Here is a 20,155-nt window from a genome sequence, read left to right as displayed (position 1 = left end):
TTTTTCTGTCTGACTTATTTCATTTAGCATAACATGCTCTAGGTCTATCCATGTTGTTGCAAATATTAAGATTCCATTATTTTTTATGGCTGAGTAATATTCCATTGTAAATATATACCACATCTTCTTTATCCAATGGTCTATTGATGGACATTTATGTTGCTTCCATATCTTGGCTGTAGCATTATTGTGAATAATGCTATAATAAACATAGGGATGCATGTATCTTTTCAAATTAGTGTTTTGGATTTCTTCAGATAAATACTCAGAAGTGAAATTGCTTACTTCAAGTCTTTGTTCAAATGCTGTCCTCTCAGTGAGGCTTTCCCTAACTAGCCTACTTAAATTTTCAATCTGCCCTTTCTTCTTCCTTAAACTGGTTTATTTTTATCTCTAATATATTACAGTACATATTTGTACTTACTTACTTTGTTACACACACGTACTGGAATGTTATCCCCATGAAGACAGAAATTTCTGTCAGTCATACTCACTGTGGGATCCCTGGGTGCTGGATTGCTTGGGAGAGAAAGCACTCAATAAATATTTGTTGAATGAAGGTATTCATCCTACAAACAATAATAATCCACCAAAAAGCTTTAAACATGAAGAGTCATGATCAGACAAATTTTTAAGGTCTCTTCAGCTGCCCAGGAAAAGAATGTTTTGGGAGAAGGGAACTAAGTGTGGTGGACAAAAGCGGACGACTAGGAGAAAACTAGTTGACCTTCATTTCTAAGAAGAGTTAGTACAGTGAACTGAAGAAGAGAGGCTTACCAGATATGGTGACTCAGGGTTGTAACCAGCCTCCAAGATGCCCCCCCACCCTTTCACGCAATGATCCATCTATTCACATCTTGTGTAGTCCCCTCCTACGCTGAATGAGGCTGGGCCCGAAGGATAATGAAATACGACAGAGTGATGCTACATAACGTCCAAGACCAGGTTATAAATAGCCTTGCAAGTTCCTCCTGGTGGTTTGAAAAACTTACTCCTAGAACCCTGAGCCACTGTGTAAGAAGTCTGCCTACTTTAAGCCCACCGTGCTAGAGAGATCACATAGGGAGATCACATGGAGAAGTCCTGAGACTACATAAACAGAAAGATGCCCTACCAGCCCCCACCTGTTCCAGCCTCCAGCCATTTGGCAGAGGCCCTAGACCCTGGGAACAGAGATGGGGTTTCCCACTGGGCCACATCTGAATTCCTGACCCTCAAACCAAAACAAAACTAGTTTAAACCATTAAGTTTGGGAGTAGTGTACTAAGTAACAATAGATAACCAGAACACTCAGTGAAGAGGACTCATTGCCGATGGAATTTCACCAACCAGGCATCAGTTCAGGGTTAAATAACTTGAAGGACAGACTATCTCAAGGTGCTATCTGCATTTATGAGTCTAGTTAGGATGAGCAAAATGGATCACTTTAATAAAAGAAAAATGCAGCTGCTTCCAGTTAGTTTTTAATTGAAACTGTCAAAAATTTACCTACCTGATTTTTCCCCAGATTTGATTGCACCTAAGCCCTTCAAAAAACTGACAATTTGCTTGATTAAGTGAGGGAATTGGATTACCATGACACCTTCCTCTTCCAACCCTCTGGAGAAGTTCAGAGTAATATCTCCTCTTAGAGCATAAACTGATGAGCTGTCAAGGACAATGAGTTAGTTGTTTGTTCTGAAGTTCATCAAAAAACTCATTGGAAGTGTTATTTCAGGAATATTTGATGCCTGAACTTCTTATGCTTTTCTATATAAATCAAAGACTAAATCGTGATATCAGAGACCTTAAATTATAACCGCAAATAGTAGCAAGTGAAATCCCCTTTTAAAATCATGAACAGGATTACATAATCGATAGCTTAAACTAAATGACCAAAGAACTAGTTTCATTGAAACATGAAGACAGAAAGAAGTCAGAGGCATCCTACAAGGACATATCAAGTTCTTGCACAGAATTCAAGCGTAATTATTCTAGAAGCCCTAGTGAAGATGGCACCTTGGAAAACCTACATATCTGCAACAAATCCCACCTATGATAAGTTTATGCTGGATTGTTGTCCTGCCCCACACTTTTAGACCGATGGAAAAAAATGTGCCAAAATTCTCAAAAGCCTAAACTGGAGCTACTTCAATCCCCCAGGGGAACATTGACACAAATGCACATGTTGTCCATCTCATGCATTGATTACTATGGTCTCTCCAAAGATCAGCCTGGGGCCTTTGACTGCATGAGGGTGCCTGGGCTATTGGTGAAACCCCATGGCAAACATAGTGCAATATTAAGAGGGCAACAGCCCAAAGCCTCCTCATCCCCTACAGGAATAAAGTCTTATTTTCTTAGTAAGACACACAAAGCCCTCTATGATCTCGCCCTTCCTTACATCTCCAACCACATTTCTTGTTATAACTTCTCTAATCATCACCATACTTGTGTGCACGTGCACACATGTGCACACGTGCACACACACACACACACACACACACACACACACACACACACACCAAGCCTCCAGCAGTACTAAGCTAGCTGCAGTTCCCTGAATGTACTATACTGTATCAGATCTCCCCAGCTTTGTTCATATCTCTCTCCGTCTAGCATGTCCTTTCCCCGTTCAGACTCAGTTTAAACATCACCTCTCCTTTGAAACTCCTCCTGTCTCCTTCCCTCCAGGCAGACTCTGGCCATTCTCTATGAGCCCTCCGAAGGCCCCATATATCATTCTTTTATTTTGTCTCCCTACTGCTACTTGACTGAGTCATTCAGGAGAGCAAATAACCTTATTTGATTATTTCCATATCAGAACTCCCTAAAACACAGACCTGGTCTTGTATATGGAAAGAATGGAAGGAAGAACAATAGCCCCTCAAAATAAAAGGAAAAGATTTAAAAACTTACGCTTTCAGTGACAATGCTATTGACCTCGTCCTTGTGCAGAATCAACAGCACTTTCTAAATGCACTTTCTGTCAACAGCACTTTCTAAATGCAGCCAATCTAAAGTGCTGCCACAAGTTATCCTCAAATCATAACATGATATTTATTAGACATAATTTTGATTGGCAAGTAAATAAAACCATGCCACAGAAGTTTGGGGACCACAGAAATAGCCAATATATTTTATAACAACACTCACAAAATTGTACAAAAGGCCATTCACAAAAGAACAACTGACCACTGTGTATGATTCTATTCAGCAAGAATTCTATAACACAGAATTCTGCTCCCAGACACTTTGAGAGTATAGGCACATACATAGTATTTTATTGAGGAAATGTTTTTGAATTATTAAAATTTTTTAACATGGTCATACATCTGAATGGGATTAGAAACCAAAAATGCCAATCTGATAAGCAAATAAAGAGAGAAGATCAAGATGCACATTTAGTAAGAAGAAATGAATGACAAAGTTATTCACCTCTATCTCCAGGAACAAAACTGAAGCTAATAATAGAAGCCCAAGAAGGCGAGATAATACTTGCTTAGGACTAGTTTTTAGTCTTCATTCATTTTAGGAAGTGACATTATCCCAGCTCCATGGGGAATCTAAAAATTTGAACATTTATAGAAGATTTGCTCCGGAATTGTAAACGCCTTAAAATGTTGAATTCCATAGAAATTTTCAAAATATTCTTACCGTCATTCAACCTTCAGCTCAGCCTTTAAATACAGACTATGACAGCCAACATATAAAAATTCTAGTCCATATTTTATCTATTCAGTTATTTCTACAACTGATCTCTTATTTTGATGGACACATAAACTTGAAGAAATGAATGAGACAGAAAATAGATAAAGTTTTAAGTTGATAACTAATGGAGACCTTCATCATTTCAGAGAGCCCCAAACCCATAAAGGCCATTTTAAACAGAGATTGAGCAAAAGCCGTGTCGGGAATTATGGACCAGATCTTGGGAAACAGAACTGTTTCTGCTGGAGCATTTGGAAAGGGAAATGAGTGACTGCCCTCCCCTTCCACTATTTAATTCTAAATAGTGGGCAATGGCGCCCTGCTGAGGAAGGGAGGATGATCAAACAAATGATGTTAAACAAAAGTAATAGTCACCGTTTTTTTGTGGGTTTTTTTTTTTTTTTTCGTTTGTTTGTTCTGGAACTTCTCAAATATCCCCAAAAGTAGAAAGAACAATCAACCTGCATAGACATCACACAGCTTTAAAAATTAGCAATGTTCTATCCGTTTTGTTTCAAGGATCTACTTTCCAACCTCTTTTTTTGGGAGGGTCTGGAGCAAATATCAGACATTATATCATTCCATCCATAAATACTTCAGAATGTATCTCTAACAGATAAGAACATTTTACAATTAAAACAGTACCACTTTCATAACCAACACAATTTATAATTACCCTTAATATCATCTAACCCACATCCCTACTCAGTTTTCTCTGATTATTTCAAAAATGTCTTTTAGCATGGTTTATTTGAATCAGAATTCCATCAAAATTTATTATGTTTAGTTAATACATTTTGTCTATTTTAATCTATAACATCACCCCCTCTTTTTTTCATGACATTTATTTGTTGAAGATTCTAGATTTGGCTGATTGTACCCTCATGGTATTATTTAAGATGATGCTCTATCCCTCATATTTCCTATAAATTGGCAGTTTATAAACTTGACTAGATTCAGATTCCAATGTCTTGGGAAAAATATTTCAAAGGTGATGCTGAAAGTCACACCAGGAGGCATGTAATACCTGTCTGTCCCACTTTAGTTGTGTTCACAGTGCTCAGTGGTTCGTATGATATCAGCCTGAATAATCCATAATAAAGGACCACCTTCACATTTCATGATTTTAGTATCTAAATTGCCTAGATCCATTATTTCATTAGAGGTTGAAAATGGAATGACCCAAATCTTCATTTCTTCTACTTTTATTTTCTGTCCTTCTTCTATTTAAAAAAGAAAAGCTCTTTCTCACAGAAACAGAAAAGCAGCCCCTAAGCACCGGGAGCTGCCCTGACACTCACAGCTAGACCTCAGTGTTCTCCCGTTGGATATAAACAATCTCATAGAACCACAAATCACCTTGTGACTTTGAAGAAGTGAGATAAACAAGACTGTTTTGCCATGTTGTTTAATCACAGGCAAAAACAAGGTCGCTGTGCAGACCACAAAAAATCAAACCTCCTCCTTTTCCAAATCCTATGAATGACTACTGCTTCTGTAATAAGACAGCTTTAGCCCTGCTCTAGCCTGCCCTAGCAGATTTATTAAATACCAAATCCTATCATTATTTAAAGAAGATTTATTAAAGTACCCAATCATAGAACTATCCCCCCTTCCAATCCAGACAAAGCCCCTCTTCCTTGAACCACCCCCGACATCATCTAACCACAGCCCAAATCCTGTAATATGTCCTTTCTAATACCCTCTAACTGAGATGCCCCAAATTTCCCCCAGTTCTCAGTTTCCTTCCCTGAAATAAGTAGTAAATTTGACTTGCTGAGTTCTAGGCCTGTTTATGAGGGGTGGGGGATGCAGGGAAGGGACATTTATACCTATTTGGTTATCATGAAATATAGTCTATACAAGAAAGACAGGATACACGCAATTCTTTTACTTTACATATCATTGCAGAAAAATGAGTTTGTGCTCTGGCAACCTACAAAGGTAATCAACATGGTATACTTTTTCCTTTTCAAAGTATCATTATTAATTCATAGATTTTCATTACTTCTATCTATAGTGGTCTCTCTCTTTTTTTTAAATTGTGCTGTGAGCTCCTGGCTGGGTACATGGTCCAGGATCTTTAAGCTTGTGTCCAGTTTCAAGACCTGGTTGCAGTGCTGGCACACAAAACTCATTTGCAAGGTGGTGCTGGATGTCTCAGACCCCTCCATCCTTTGGGAATCAGAGCCCATCATCCTGGTCTGGTCTACCAGGGAAAGGCAGGGAGCACCAGAGCTTCTGTTCTGCCCCAGAGCAAAGCCTCCAGAACTATGATCACCAAGTCTACAGCTACTTTACTTCCTGGTGGGTCGCAGAAGACTTCTGCCTGGATCTGACATGAAACCATGAACCTACAGCGGTCATTTTTCAATGATCAAATATTCCCCTCTTTGACCTGATATTTCCTTCCTGTGTCCTCATGGTACGACCCAAGAACTCTTTAATGGGTTATGCTTTCAGACACGAATAGATGTCCCAGATTTATTTTCTGCCTAAGACAAGTATATTGGTCTGGGTTCTCCAGAGAACAGAATCAATATAATACAGATAGAAGATAGATAGATAGATAGATAGATAGATAGATAGATAGATAGATAGATAGATAACAGATAGGTAACAGATATAAGGAATTAGTTCATGTAATTATGGAGGCTGAGAAGTCCAACTGTAGAGCTAGCAAGTTGGGGATCCAGGAGAGCTGATGGTGTAAATTCTAGTCTGAATCTGAGTGGGAAGCAGTGAAATACTGATATCCCAGCTTGAAGACAGGCAGAGAGAAAGAATTCTTTCTCTTTTTCCATGGAAAGCTTATTTTAACTTCAGTGTACTTCAGATATACTAACAAAGGAAAACTATTATTCTCAAAATATTCTTCTCATAAATGAGAACTTTTTACTCAGCCTTTTAGTCTATCTAGGCCTTCTATTGATTGGATAAGGCCTACCCATACTGGGGCTAGCAATCTGTTTATTCAAATATTAATCCTACCCAGAAACACCCTCATAGGCACACCCAGGATTGATGTCCAAGCAAATGTCTGGGCACCCCTGGCCCAGTCAAGTTGACACACAAAATTAACCATCACAACAAATCAGCCATTTCTCCGTAATATTCACTTTAACCAAAAAAAAAAAAAAATGAGAGTGGTGATACTATGCCTAAAGATAAGCTTTATACCAACTGAGGGGCAGGCAGATCTGTATAGGAACATCATGGGTAGTTTCAGTCACCACACCTTTACAAGAATGTAGAGGAAAGGCAGAGTTTCAAGAAAGAATCATGAAAAAATGATTAGAGAAATAAAAAATGTGTCCAAAGAAGGAATATTAAGGAACTTGTCTAAAAAGAGAAAACTAAAGAATGATTTTATTACTCCCCTTAAAAGTTTTTCCAAATGGAGTTGCTGGGCAGTCAGTACCATGTTACAAAACACTCTGCTAGAGACAAGAGATTAAAGCAAGATTTATTTGGCTAAACCTAAAGAATGTCAAAATCACCCAATCTTAGATATCTAGAAGTGGCCTATTTAAGTCTGGAGATTAGTTCTAGATGGATTCAGGTATTTACTGAACTGCTAAAACCATATACCACCGAAAGGTACTTTTGGGAATGTAATTCTCTGTTGTTTAATTTAAATAGATCTTCTCTACCTGCCACTGTGGAAAGTAGATAAACCTCTCTCTAATCTATCACAAAAGGCTCCCCTGCAAGCTAGTTTATGGCTGCTTCTAAACAGAGAGGAAGGGGGCAGTGGGGGTGGCCTATTGTTCCTACAGAGGGAGGCGGGCCAGCAGCTCCAGCCACCACTGTGAGGGTGGAAATGAGCAATGAGCTCCTCCAGGGGCTAAAATGTCCTGGAGGAGTCCCCCATATTCTTCCTCCAGAAAGCTTGGATCCTCCTTCATACAATTTCTAGAGCCCACTCTTATTTCCAGGGATGAGAATGAGGGCAAAAGAGGTAGGTTTAGTAATTGTGGATACTGCTAAACTCTACTCTACTGCAGAATAAAAAGGCCCCAGTTTAATTTAACGTCAAATAAAGAGTCTGGATGTAAACATGAGGACAGTGCTTCTCACAGGGAATAACTCTGGAGTTTTCAGTCATCCCAGAAGAGAAAGTATTAGGACACATAGAATAATTCCTCTCCTCTAAGTTAGTAGGTGGGACTTGGGAGGTGGGCGACTGGAGGAAAAAGCACTGACAAGAATCACTATCTTAAAAGAAGATTTCCTCAAGAAAGGTTGACTCAAGGATAACTGCATTTCATAAGCTAAGAGAGCAGGATGAGGGAATTTCACAAAGAACACACAATGAGCCAGAGGAAATAACTCTAACAGCCTTAATAAAGCTGTGAATACTTTTTTCTTATCCTCTTCTAAGCCCAGAAGCTACTTTCTATTTTTATACCTTTTTTTCCCCTTCATGATTGGCAAGAAAGGAAAGCAAGGTAAAAACAGACTGTTTCTCTCTCTCTTTTTTTTTTGCTGGATAAAATATTTTGTTTTATTATTTTTTAAATATATTTTTTTTCAATTACAGTTGACATATAATATTATATTACTTTCAGGTGTACAACATAGGAATTAGACATTTATATAATTCACAAGTGATCAACCTGATAAATCTAGTATCCATCTGACACCATACATAGTTATTACAATATTATTGACTATATTCCTTATGTTAAATTTTACATCCTCATAACTATTTTTATGACTACCAATTTGTATATCTTAACCCTTTCCCCTTTTCACCCAGTCCTCCAAGCCCCCTCTCATCTGGCAACCATCAAAGTGTTCTCTGTATCTATGAGTTTGTTTCTGTTGTGTTAGTTCATTTATTTTGTTCTTTAGTTTCCACATATACATGAAATCATATGGCATTTGTCTTTGTCTGACTTACTCCACTAAGCACAATACCCTCTAGGTCCATCCATGTTGTTGCAGATGGCAAAATTTCATTCTTGGCTGAGTAATATTCCATTGTATATATGTACCAGCTCTTCTTTACATTCACCCATTGATAGACACCCAGGTTGCCTCCATATCTTGGCCATTGTAAATAATGCTACAATGAACACACAGGTGTATGTGTCCCTTTGAATAGTGTTTTGGGATTCTTCAGATAAATACACAGAAGTGGGATTACTGGGTCCCTCTTTGTTTCTTGTTTATAGCATTTGCTTAAAAGTCTGTTTTGTCTGGTATAAATATTGCTACTTCAGCTTTTTTTTTTCATCTCCATTTTCATGAAATATCTTTTTCCAACCCTTTTCTTTCATTCTGTGCATGACTTTCATTCTGAAGTGATTCTCTTGTAGGCAGCATACGTAAGGGTTTTGTTTTCTTACTCATTCAGCCATCCTTTGTCTTTTGATTGGAGCATTTAATGCATTTGCATTTAAAGTAATTGTTGATGGATATGTGGTTTTTACCATTTTACTATTCATATTTTCTGTCTTTTTTTTTCCTTCTTCTTAAAGAAGTCTTTCTATCTTTTCTTAAAATACTGGTTTGCTGGTGATGAACTCCTTTTGCTTTTTCTTGTCTGGGAGGCTCTTTATCTGTTCTTTGGTTTTAAATGATAGGTCCTTGCTTTTCATCATTTTGATTATTTCATGCCAATCCCTTCTGGCCTGCAAAGTTTCTGTTGAGAAATCAGCTGACAGTCTTATTTATTGGAGCACCCTTGTAGGTAACTAAGTATTTTTCTCTTGATTCTCTGTCTTTAACTTTTGGCATTTTAATTATGATGTGTCTTGGTGTGGGCCTCTTTGGGTTCATCTTGCTTGGGACTCTCTGCACTTCCTGGCCTTGCATGTCTATTTCCTTTGCCAGGTTGGGGAAGTTGTCCATCATTATTTCTTCAATTAGGTTTTTAATTCCTTGCCCTCTCTCTTCTCCTGGTACCACTATGATGTAAATGCTGGTACACTTAATGTCCCAGGGGTCTCTTAAGCCATCCTCATTTTTTTTTTTTAATTCTTTTTTCTTTTTGCTGTTCTGGTTGGTTGTTTCCTGCTATCTTCTTTTCCAAATCACTGATTTGATCCACTGATTCATCTAATCTGTTGCTGATTCCCTCTAATGTAGTCTTCATTTCAGTTACTGTATTCTTTATTTCTGATTCTTTTTATGTTTTCTATCTCCATTTTTATGTTTCCTATCTCTTTTTTGAAGTTCTACCTGAGATCAGTGAGCATCCTTATATCCAGTGTTTTGAACTCAGCATCTGGCAGATTGCTTTTCTCCATGTTGTTTAATTCTTTTTCTGGAGCTTTTGTTTTGTTCTTTCATTTGATACATATTTCTTTGTCTCTATATTTTGGCAGCCTCACTGTGTTTGTTTCTATGTATTAGGTAGAGCTGCTAAGTCTCCCAGTCTTAGTAGAGTGGCCTTATGTAGTAGGTGTCCTGTGTGGCCCAGTGGCATAATCTGCCTGGTCACCTGATCTGTGTCCCCTGTGTGAGTGTGTATATCCTGAACTTCACACTTAAATATCCAATCACCTACTTGATATCTCCCTATGGCTGTCTAATAATTATCTCACCCTTAATATGGCAAAAAAATTTTTTTTTTGTTTAAAGTTTATTGGGGTGACAATTGTTAGTAAAATTACATAGATTTCAGGTGTACAATTCTGTATTACATCATCTAGAAATCCCATTGCATGTTCACCACCCAGAGTCAGTTCTCCGTCCATCACGATATATTTGATCCCTCTTCAAAAAATTTTTGATTCCCTAATCCTGGTCTGGAAATTCCACCTTCCTAGTCTGCCTCTTTGCAACAAATGGCACCAACATCCACTCAGCTGCTCAGGTCATCCTCAATTCTTCTCCTTCCAGCATATTCCATATCTAATCCATCAGCAACTCCCATGGGCTCTATTTGTAAAACCTGACTCTGACCACTTCTCACCCATTCGTCACCACAACTTCATTGTCATCTCTCACTAAATTTCTGCAACAGCCTTTTAACTATAATCAGTTCTACAGATAGCAGCAAGATCAGTTACTATGTTGCTATCACTCTTTCATTGATTTCCATTGCATCCACATTAAACACATTTCTTACCGAAGCCTAAAAAGCCCTGTATGATCTGTTCTCTGCTTGCTTCTTTGAAACTATCTTTCACTTTTCTCCTCAATTCTTGCATTTGAACCACACCAGCCTTCTTTCCTCGCCTCATACATTTCAGGATCAGTTTTGTTTCAGGGCCTTTGTACTTCTGTTTGTTCTAGTTGGAAGCATCTTCCCCAGATCTTCATATGTGTGGCTTCCTCTCATAACACAAATGTCACCTCCTCCAACAGGCCTTTCCTGACTACCCCAGCCAATATAGGACTTCCTGCCTCCTTACTGTCTCTCACATTTCCCTATTTTGTTTTCTTCATAGCATTTATCAGTATATGAAATTATTCTATTAATCTATTTTCATATTTACTGTTTGAATTGTCTCGTTGCAATGTCAGCTCCTTGAGTCAATGACTTCGAATTTTTCACTGTATATCCCTAAGTACCTGGCTTATAACAGGTACTTAGTAAACATTCGGTGACTTAACATGTTGTGTACGGCGGGGTTTAAATCCCTCATACCCATCTGTTCTGGCAGGTTTTTAAAAGAAACTACTTTAAAATGCACTCTTCTCTTTAAAGTGTAAATGCTTCTATGTCATTTATTATTTTTCTATGGAATTTTTTAGGATTTACTCACCTATGATGTTAGTAATCCCTCCTGGTGTGATACTGCAGAAAGCAGCTTCCTTTGTGCAGTGGGACACGGCAAAAATTGCATATGTACCGAGTTTCACTTCTCACTTTTTTTGATGCGCACACTTTACACACCCGTGTGTGATATTTTTTCTTTCCTCTTCCTACTATGGGCTCCAGATGATGCGTGGCCAAATCTCCCGAGAGCCTGGCCGGATTGTCTTCCTTGAGGGCCCGCTGCGTAGGCACTTTCACAGCTGGTTCCCTATCGCCACTCGTCTCACCTCCCTGTCTTGGCCTCTTACTGCTCTCTGCCCAATCTTTTGAAATTCTCGTTATCCGTCCTTAACGCATGGCTCAGAAAAAATGAAGATTCTCGTGATCCGTACGCAACGTGTTAATAAGTATACAGCATTCTGAGAATCCTTTAATTCCAATCTGCCCTAAAAGCCTAGGGCAGAAATGATGGTACATCATTTCCTGTCCTAGAATATATAACACTAATTGTTACACTCTTTTAACCTCCTTTAATTTGTGCCAACACGATTTTCTCATCTTTGTATAATATCAAAGAATCTTGACAAAATTGTTGAAATGATGCTGTATCCTGGATTTGGACATGAATCAAAGATCACTGATGGTAAGGCTAAGAATATGAAGAGCAAAAACACTCTGCAGAACTGGCACCCCCTTCATCTAAGCTGATCCTTCTTTTCTTGATACAGACTTAAAATCTTGACTTCCAAATCCTATTTATTTGAGGAATTAAGAATAATAGCTGCAAAGATTATACCCTGCTTTCTATTGCTATATGCTTCTCCCTGGGAGAAGAAATGACACCTTAGAGATATATAACTATTTTCTGACTTGTCAAAGACACTGACCACAAACCAAGTATAATAATCTATCTAATCATTAAATATAAGGCAGCATGAAAATAACACCAGCTAGGAGACAGAGCCCTGAACCCAATAAAGGTTATTTAGTTCAAATAAACTCTATTTAGTTCAATAACCTCTGCAGGGGACTTAACCTTTTTTAAAGAGGAGGTGAAATACAGGTGGCAAATGCCAGGCTGTGTATATCTTCAGCAACATACACATGTTTCAATTGCTCATACCATGACTGCAGGTTAAACTGAAGCCCCCTGCAAGTGAATCTCTGAGTATAAAGCCTTACTAGGCAGATATCTAAGCTAGTTTTCATTTTTTTTGACCCCTTCTACAGTTTTCCAGTCTTCCCATGAAATGGGGATGGCGGTGGTGGTGAGATAGCTGATAGTAGGCTTTTCTCTATGAACCACTCTAGCAAATTAATCGAACCCAAGGAAGGGGTCATTGGAATCTCCAATCTATAGCGAATTCATCAGAAGCTCAGGTGACAACCTGGACTTGTGATTGTCCTTTGAAGGGGGGGGGGGGGGCGGCAGTCTTGCAGGACTGAACCCATAGCATTTGAGATAGTGTAGATAATGTCAGAACTGAGTTGAATTTTAGGACACCCAGCTGGGGCCAGAGAATTGCTTGGTGGTGTTGGGGAAAACCTAAAAAACATGTCAGAATTGGGTGAAGAATTGTGTATGCTCAAACATAAAAATGTCTCAAATCTGATATTTTAATGTGACTATTTTCACTACGGCTACAATTCCAGGTCTTACTGGCTAGATTAACCCATAACTAAATAATAATAACATCTTCCATTTACTGAGCCCATGCTATGTTACATGTGTCATCCTAAGAGCTTGACATAGATCAGAACAGTAAGTAGCATTTCAGCCCTGGGAAGTAAGTATCATTATATTAATTTTACAGAGGAGGGAATAGCCTGAAGTCGCACAAGCAGAAAGAGATAATTGTCTGCCTATACTTAATCCTGGGTTTGTTTTTTTCTCAAAATTTGGCTTCCAGAACAACAGTCCAAAATAGATTTCAATGTTAAACAAATGGCAAAGGTAGGAAAGAAAGTAAAAGGCAAAACAATTTTAGCACATGTAATGAGAGTTAACAATTGTTTCAAATCTCCTTTTTCTCTAAATGCAGCCTAACTTCTGAAAATTACATCTAAAGATGCTGAGAAAATCCACCAAGTGGGTAAGAATTGTTTTGATTCAGGAGGTTAAGTTCTCTAGCCTGGATTGATTTTATTTAAAGCTTAAAGAAAGTGTAAAACATTAAAGGAAACATTGTTGAAGGAGGGGGGGATATGAGAGAAACAGCCTGAGACAGTGTCCAGAGGCCACACAGCAAAAGAAACTTCCAGGACTCTGTATGAATATGAGCTGGCGTGTTCCAGGGAAGGCCAGTCCCCAGAGCAGGCCAGAGCAGGCCACCCCTTTAAACAGAGGGGCCCTCTCTGGTCATTGGCAGTGTGCATAATGAACGAGACACCCTTCCACCTGAAACCCATCTTCTGACAATTTGCTGTGGTTGTTCACTGTCCTTGCACTCCAGGGGACCTTAGACATTGATAATTCCAATGGCTCTGCCTACCCCAACTGTGCTTGCATGGTGTAGAGGGGAGAGAGAAAATGGCCTAGAATCACTAAGAAGACCAAGAAATGGAGCACCCAGCTTTTCTTTCTTTATTGTTCTATGGGGGGTTTTGAGGTTTTTGTTTTAGCAACTAACACTGAAGATAGCTGAAAATTACTAAGGTTACTTTTTAGTTGAAAAAAAAAAAAAGAATCTTTAACTGCAGATGCCTTTGTAAACCAGGTTATTAGAAAAGCAGTTTTAATTTTTTGAGTGAATCTTTGCTATGCTAATTTAATTAAGCCAATATTTATTTAGTGATTATTCTATGGCAAGCATTGACAGACACAGCAGACATGATAATCTCAGAGTCTCTCTCTCTCTCTCTCTCTCTCTCTTTCTCTCTCTCTCTCTGTACACATATAAAATCATGCCTACCTTCCTCTATGCCTGACTCCTTCTCTAAAGTTACTTTGAAACCCAGTCTTTCTTTCCCAGGTACGCAAGCCACTTACTTAAGATGATCTTATTTGCACACTGATGACATGTTCTCTAATGCACCATCCAAATCAAAACATGAAATAGGACAAGGACAGTGTGACCTTATGCAACACCACATACCATCCTAGAGGCATTCAAATCATAGCTACATGCTCTAATTCACAGGGCTCTGAATTTCAACAAATAGTTGTAGAAATTCAAATTGTTCCCACTTTCAGGGAGATTCAACAGAAGCCATGTACTGCTGACCCACATTTCCCTGAGTGCCTATTGAGGCATTTGTACCCTGAGAACTGACAGAGTGGGATCAGAGGTCTAACCCGTACCTGTGTCACCTAACCTGAGGGGAGCTGCACCAGAGACCTATGCCAAGAGAGAAAGAGCCAAGCTAAGAGAAACAGAGCGAGCACATTTTTACACCTATGAGCACTTAAAGACGCACAGGCCTTTTTGTGAGGGACACAGGGATGTGCACTTGACACATGGTTGACCAAGGTCACCAGCTATTTGCTTTCTGAGCCTTTATGCTGCCAGCCTCCATCACCTGCTTTGAATATGCATTGCCTAGATATGCAAATTAGTAATTGTCTGTTAACCAAGGGCATTAATGAAATCACTCCTTCTGAAAATCTTAATTTTAATTAAAATTAGACCTTACAGGTCTCCGGTATGTTTCTTTAAGCTATGGATGTTATTTTCTATTGGATGCTAACCTAGGGTCTTGGGAAAGCCTAGGAAAGCTTCTGTTGGTTTGAAGTGCTTTTGTCTTATTTCCCTTTGTTTTGTATTTTCTTCCACAAGCCTAAGATGATTGAAAGTTTGTCTTGGGTACTAGCAAAAAAAAAAAAAAAAGCTTTACGATGATATTTTTTTTAAAAGCTATTCAATTCAAAATTAAATAAAGCAGAAACGCTATACTGAATCTCTAGTAGAAACAAAATAGAGCAAAATATACTAATGTAGTAAGAGTTTTTGGTGACACTAAAGTCATAAAGGAGAACACGGACATCCCTCTTCAATTCAAAGACAAGTGGCAATTTTGCCCACAGGGTCAGTAGTTTTATCCTCTTGATAACTGTGGTTAAATGCATGTCTGTTCTGCCCTGAGCACAGAGCTTTGTGGTTGTATGTATCATCTCACCTGTTTTCCCAATCAACCTGTGAAGCAGGTATTACTCCCCCAACTCACAGAAGAGAAAAACTGAAGCTTGGGAGTGGGAGGTAAGCAAATTGCCAAGGTGACACAACTTAGGTAACAGAGCAGAGAAAAGCTCCAGTCTATCTCCTCCGAAGTACACGATCACCACAAAAAACGCACCAGCAGAGGCTCAAGCTTCCATAAACACTAAGGGTTGAGTATAGGTGGTATAAAAAAAGGAAAACAGCTAACTCACTCCTCTTCTCTTTTTAGGAGCTTATAATTTAGGACCAAGATCATTTCAGAATATGTCTCCCAGGCCAGAGCTGAATTTCTAGCTCCCGGTTAAGCTAGAACAATAGCCACCTTGGACCTTGGACTTGCTACTCTTGCCCTTACAGATGTTTATTTCAGAGTTTCACTTTGGCATTGTCGGCTGGTGTGATCTTAAGCGGCCACTTGGTAATACCTATTGTGTTTATTATTATTAATAGAACGTGCTGTGGTGTTGAGGTGATGGGTCAGTATTGCACATGGTTCTTTAGGAAGACTCAGAGCAAAACATTTTCTCAGGTTTCAAAGCCAGGAAAACCATGTCTTTCCTCAAGAACAGATATGTTTCTGTGGCTATTGAGAGCCTTGTGACTGAACATGTTTCCCTTTTTGTTTTGACAGCTAGGAAACTGAAGACCAGCGAACTACAAAAAGTTGTATAGAGCAACAGCATAGGGAATGCAGTCAACAACATTTTAATAACTATGCATGGCGTCAGATGGGTACTAGAGTTATCACTTTGGTGATCACTTTGTTAAGTTATATAAATGTCTAATCACTATGTTGTCTACCTAAAACAATATAATATTGTATGTCAACTGTAACTGAAAAATTAAAAATTATTAAACAAAATGAAATTTTCGAAAAAGCTATGCATAGCATTAGGCATTACCTCATGTACTGATAATTTCCCAGCCTTAATTTCACTGCCCTAACCTGTTTTTCTTCTCTTCTTCTTCATTACTTAATTTTTTTTTTCTCCTATGGTATTTTATTGCAGGTATTTATGTAATGCTTTTCAACCCTATTCTCAATAAAGGCATTCATCCATTTATCTATTTCTGTGTGTAATAGAATCTCTATTTGCACCTGGAACAGATAAATAGCCCCCATTAGATGGAGAGCTCCTCCAGGACAGGGTGACCCCTTATTCATCTCTGTGTCTTTAGTACAAATCCTGTGTTTAGCATAGCATCAGCACTTACTAAACATTTATTGAATTGAATTTTGAACTATCCCCAGGGAATCTTTGGGAGAGTCTGAAAAACTATTTAGAATTCTGAACTCCTGCCGCAGTACTTCAGCCCCCCTTAAATGAGGCAGCGTCTTGTTTATCTTCTGACCCTTGTCCTAAGTAGAAAGAGAGACAATTCTGTCACACTTGAGTCCATGTCTGAAAATGCCAGTCTCCCTAACTGGGTGTCCCTAACAGAGAGCCCCTAACACACCACCTCTATCGGGGCACCCCACATACCACGAGGCTTAATAAATGTTTGCTACAGAAATGTCAAAAAATGAAGACCTTGCTATCTTTTATGTGTAGAAGTGAAAACATGCTTTCTTCTGACACCTCTCTTTGATTCCCCTCAATAATCTATGTTGGGTAAATGGAGCATTGCATGAAGCTAAAAACTGAGATGTTGGGCTCAGACAGACTTGGGTTCAAATCCTGGCTGTACTACTAACCAGCTTTACAACTTTACCTCTCCTAAGTAAGCAAATTATCTAGCCTCTCTAAGCATACTTTAAATGGAGTAACCATTATACTTACTCATGAGGTTATTGTAAGGATTTAATGATACATGTCAGTGCACTTAGCCCAAAACTTTGTACATTGTGAGTATTCAGTCAAAAGCCTACACAACGTAACATCTTACCCATTTTCTTATATTCGTTCCAAAGGCAAATATCTACCTTTAGAAAACTGAATTGTGGGTAGCATGCTTGTGACTGAAACACCCTCTGTTTCAATCTCTAACAGCATCTCAAACTCACTCAGTCCACCCTCCTTCCCCAAATCCAGGGCCCTGTAAGTTTTCACTCCCCTCCCTCCTATGGAGAGCTGTGGGGAGGGCCAAGAGAGGAGCAGGGCTTGTCAATAGAAAACTTCAAAACTCTCTTAACATGCTAGGGAATAATTGAACAATGACAATGGCTTCTTGACTATTACAAAGAGATATTGAGAAACGGGATTTGAATTTAAAGCAAGTGTCATTAACAAGACTGAAATATTTGAGAACCTCATGGCTGACTTCTGAGGATTAGACTTAGAAAAATAAACACTCTTCTACATGAAGCATGAACTGAATTTGTAACTTAGAGATAATTCTTTACTTTGAAAAATAAATCTCCTCAAAGTGATGACAATATAAAAATATGTTTGCATTTAATTTAGTCTTTATAAAAGACATGGTAGACTTACCTGCACAGAACTCAACATCACAGGCCTATGAGTTGGTGATTAGGATAATCTCCCACTGAAGCCTTGTCCACAGTCACCACAAACCCACGTAGGCCTTCTGTATGCTCCATCTGTCTGCAGGAGAAAGAATGACATTAGCATCATGTGTACACAAAGACCAACTTCGCATTTAGAGAAGGATGAAGAAACCCCTGAATGCACAATTACCCAGTAGGCTTGGGTCTCCTGAGTACAGAAATGTGTGTCCCTGGTGGTTTTGACTTCAAGGTCTTGAGCACATTGTTGGGGGTGCTCTGCAGCTACCCAAACTGGGGTACAAAGAACTCACGCCCAGACGCTTCAGGTCCCTCTCATTTTCAAATGGAGTTGCTTTATCTGTCTGCCCACCCCATACCCGCAAATGGAGGCCTGTCCTCTGGGCTCAGAAACAACACAGCCTTATTTGTTTTCCACCCTATAATTATAAGGAAGCAACCAAATGACTCCACCAGCTGCATTACACCTGTACCCATGAAGAGCCATAACACAAAACGTAAGGTCACCTGGTTGAGATGGCAATCTCTTCCTAGAGTGAGCTTGTGAGTACTAACAGACAGCTTATATTTGAGGATTTACACTTGTGGTTACACTCAGTGGTTAGAACATGGGCTTGGAATCTGACTGCAAGGGTTGGAATCACTGTGTGACCTTGAGCAAGTCACTTTCTTCCTCTTGCTTACTTCAGACAATTGCTGTGATGATTAAATGAATTAATATGTCTATTAGTCTGCCTGAGTTACCATAACAGAATACCACAGACTGGGTGGTTTAGGCAACAGAAATTTATTTTCTCACAGTTCTGGAGGCCCTGGTCCTTCTCACGTGCAAAATACATTTATTTCATCCACAACAACCCCAAAAGTCTTAACTCATTCCAGCATCAACTCTAAGTCTAAAGTCCAAAGTGTCATCTAAACCACATGTAAATCACGTATGTGTGAGATTTAAGGTTCAATTCATACTGAGGTAAAATCCTTCTCCAGCTGTGAACCTATGGGACCTAACAAGGTGTGTGCTTCCAAAACAAAACACGGGGTCGTAAGGTAGACATTCCCAGTCTAAAAGGGAGAAATAGGAGAGAAGAAAGGAGCAACAGATCCTAAGTCCAATCTAATGGGGCAAATTAGACATTAAGGCTTGAGAATCACGCTCTTTGACCTAACGCTCTGCCTTGTAGACCCACTGGAGTGGAATGTCATCTCCCTGACTTAGCAACATATTGCCCCTCATAGCTCTCTTCCAGGCACCCATCCATGTGGCAGCTTTCTGCAGGGGCCACATCCCTGAGGTACTGGGCTGGGTTAGGGGGCCGTCTTGGTCTGAACTTGAGTGGGGCCCCCTCCTTTGAAACCACTCTGCCTCCTGGTCCTTGTAACTATGGGCCTGTGATGGGAGTGGTACACCTGGTGATCTCTGAATCATCTTTGAGGGGGTGGGAGATATCAGGGTGTCGTTTTTAACCTTATCTTGAAAATAGCAGCTGGCTTCTGCTGCACTGACTGTTTAGGTCTATGGTTTATATCCACAGTAATAGCCTTATCAAATACCCCTCATTCTTCTCTTCAGGGACTCCAGTTGCACATATATTGGGCTGCTTTAAGTTGTCCCAGGACTCAATGATGCTCTATTTTATTTTAGGTCTTTTTATTCTGTTTTATATTGGATAGCTTCCATTGTTATATCTTCAGGTTTGCTAACCTTTTTCTTCTCCAATATCTAATCTGTTGTTTATCCCATTCACTGTATTGTTCAGCTTAGATTTTGCATTTTCACCTCCAGAAATTGTATATGGTTCTTTATTTTCCATGTCTCTACTTAACATGAGCAGTATTTCTTCTATATTCTTGAAAACATGGAATTCAGTTATCCTATGTCTTTGGTTCTAATTCTATCATCTGTATCATTTATGGACAGGTTTCTATTGACTGTTTTTCTCCTTATATGGGTCAGAATTTCCTGTTTCTCTATATGCCTGAAAATTTTTTATAGGATGGCAGACATGGTGAATTTTTCTTTGATGAGTGCTGGATATTTTTATATTCCTATATTCTTTTTTTAATTAATGTCTATTGGGGTGACAATTGTTAGTAAAGTTACACAGATTTCAGGTGTACAATTCTGTA

At 39.0% G+C, this 20,155-nt stretch overlaps 1 long non-coding RNA gene across 1 annotated transcript in view; it reads right to left on the bottom strand.

Moving 5' to 3' along the window:
- The window catches only part of LOC141570425 (uncharacterized), a 261,770-nt gene that overhangs the window by 157,882 nt on the left and 83,733 nt on the right, over window positions 1–20,155 (bottom strand). The window contains exon 2 of the long non-coding RNA XR_016020540.1: window positions 17,994–18,107. This is a non-coding gene — a long non-coding RNA (uncharacterized LOC141570425). The remainder of the gene's footprint in view (window positions 1–17,993; window positions 18,108–20,155) is intronic.

Source organism: Rhinolophus sinicus, chromosome 3, assembly GCF_057876585.1.
Source record: "Rhinolophus sinicus isolate RSI-liver-muscle chromosome 3, RSI-T2T, whole genome shotgun sequence".
Classification (NCBI taxonomy): Eukaryota; Metazoa; Chordata; class Mammalia; order Chiroptera; family Rhinolophidae; genus Rhinolophus; species Rhinolophus sinicus.
Note: the sequence above shows the minus strand (reverse complement) of the source record. Positions and strands in the feature narration are given on the sequence as shown.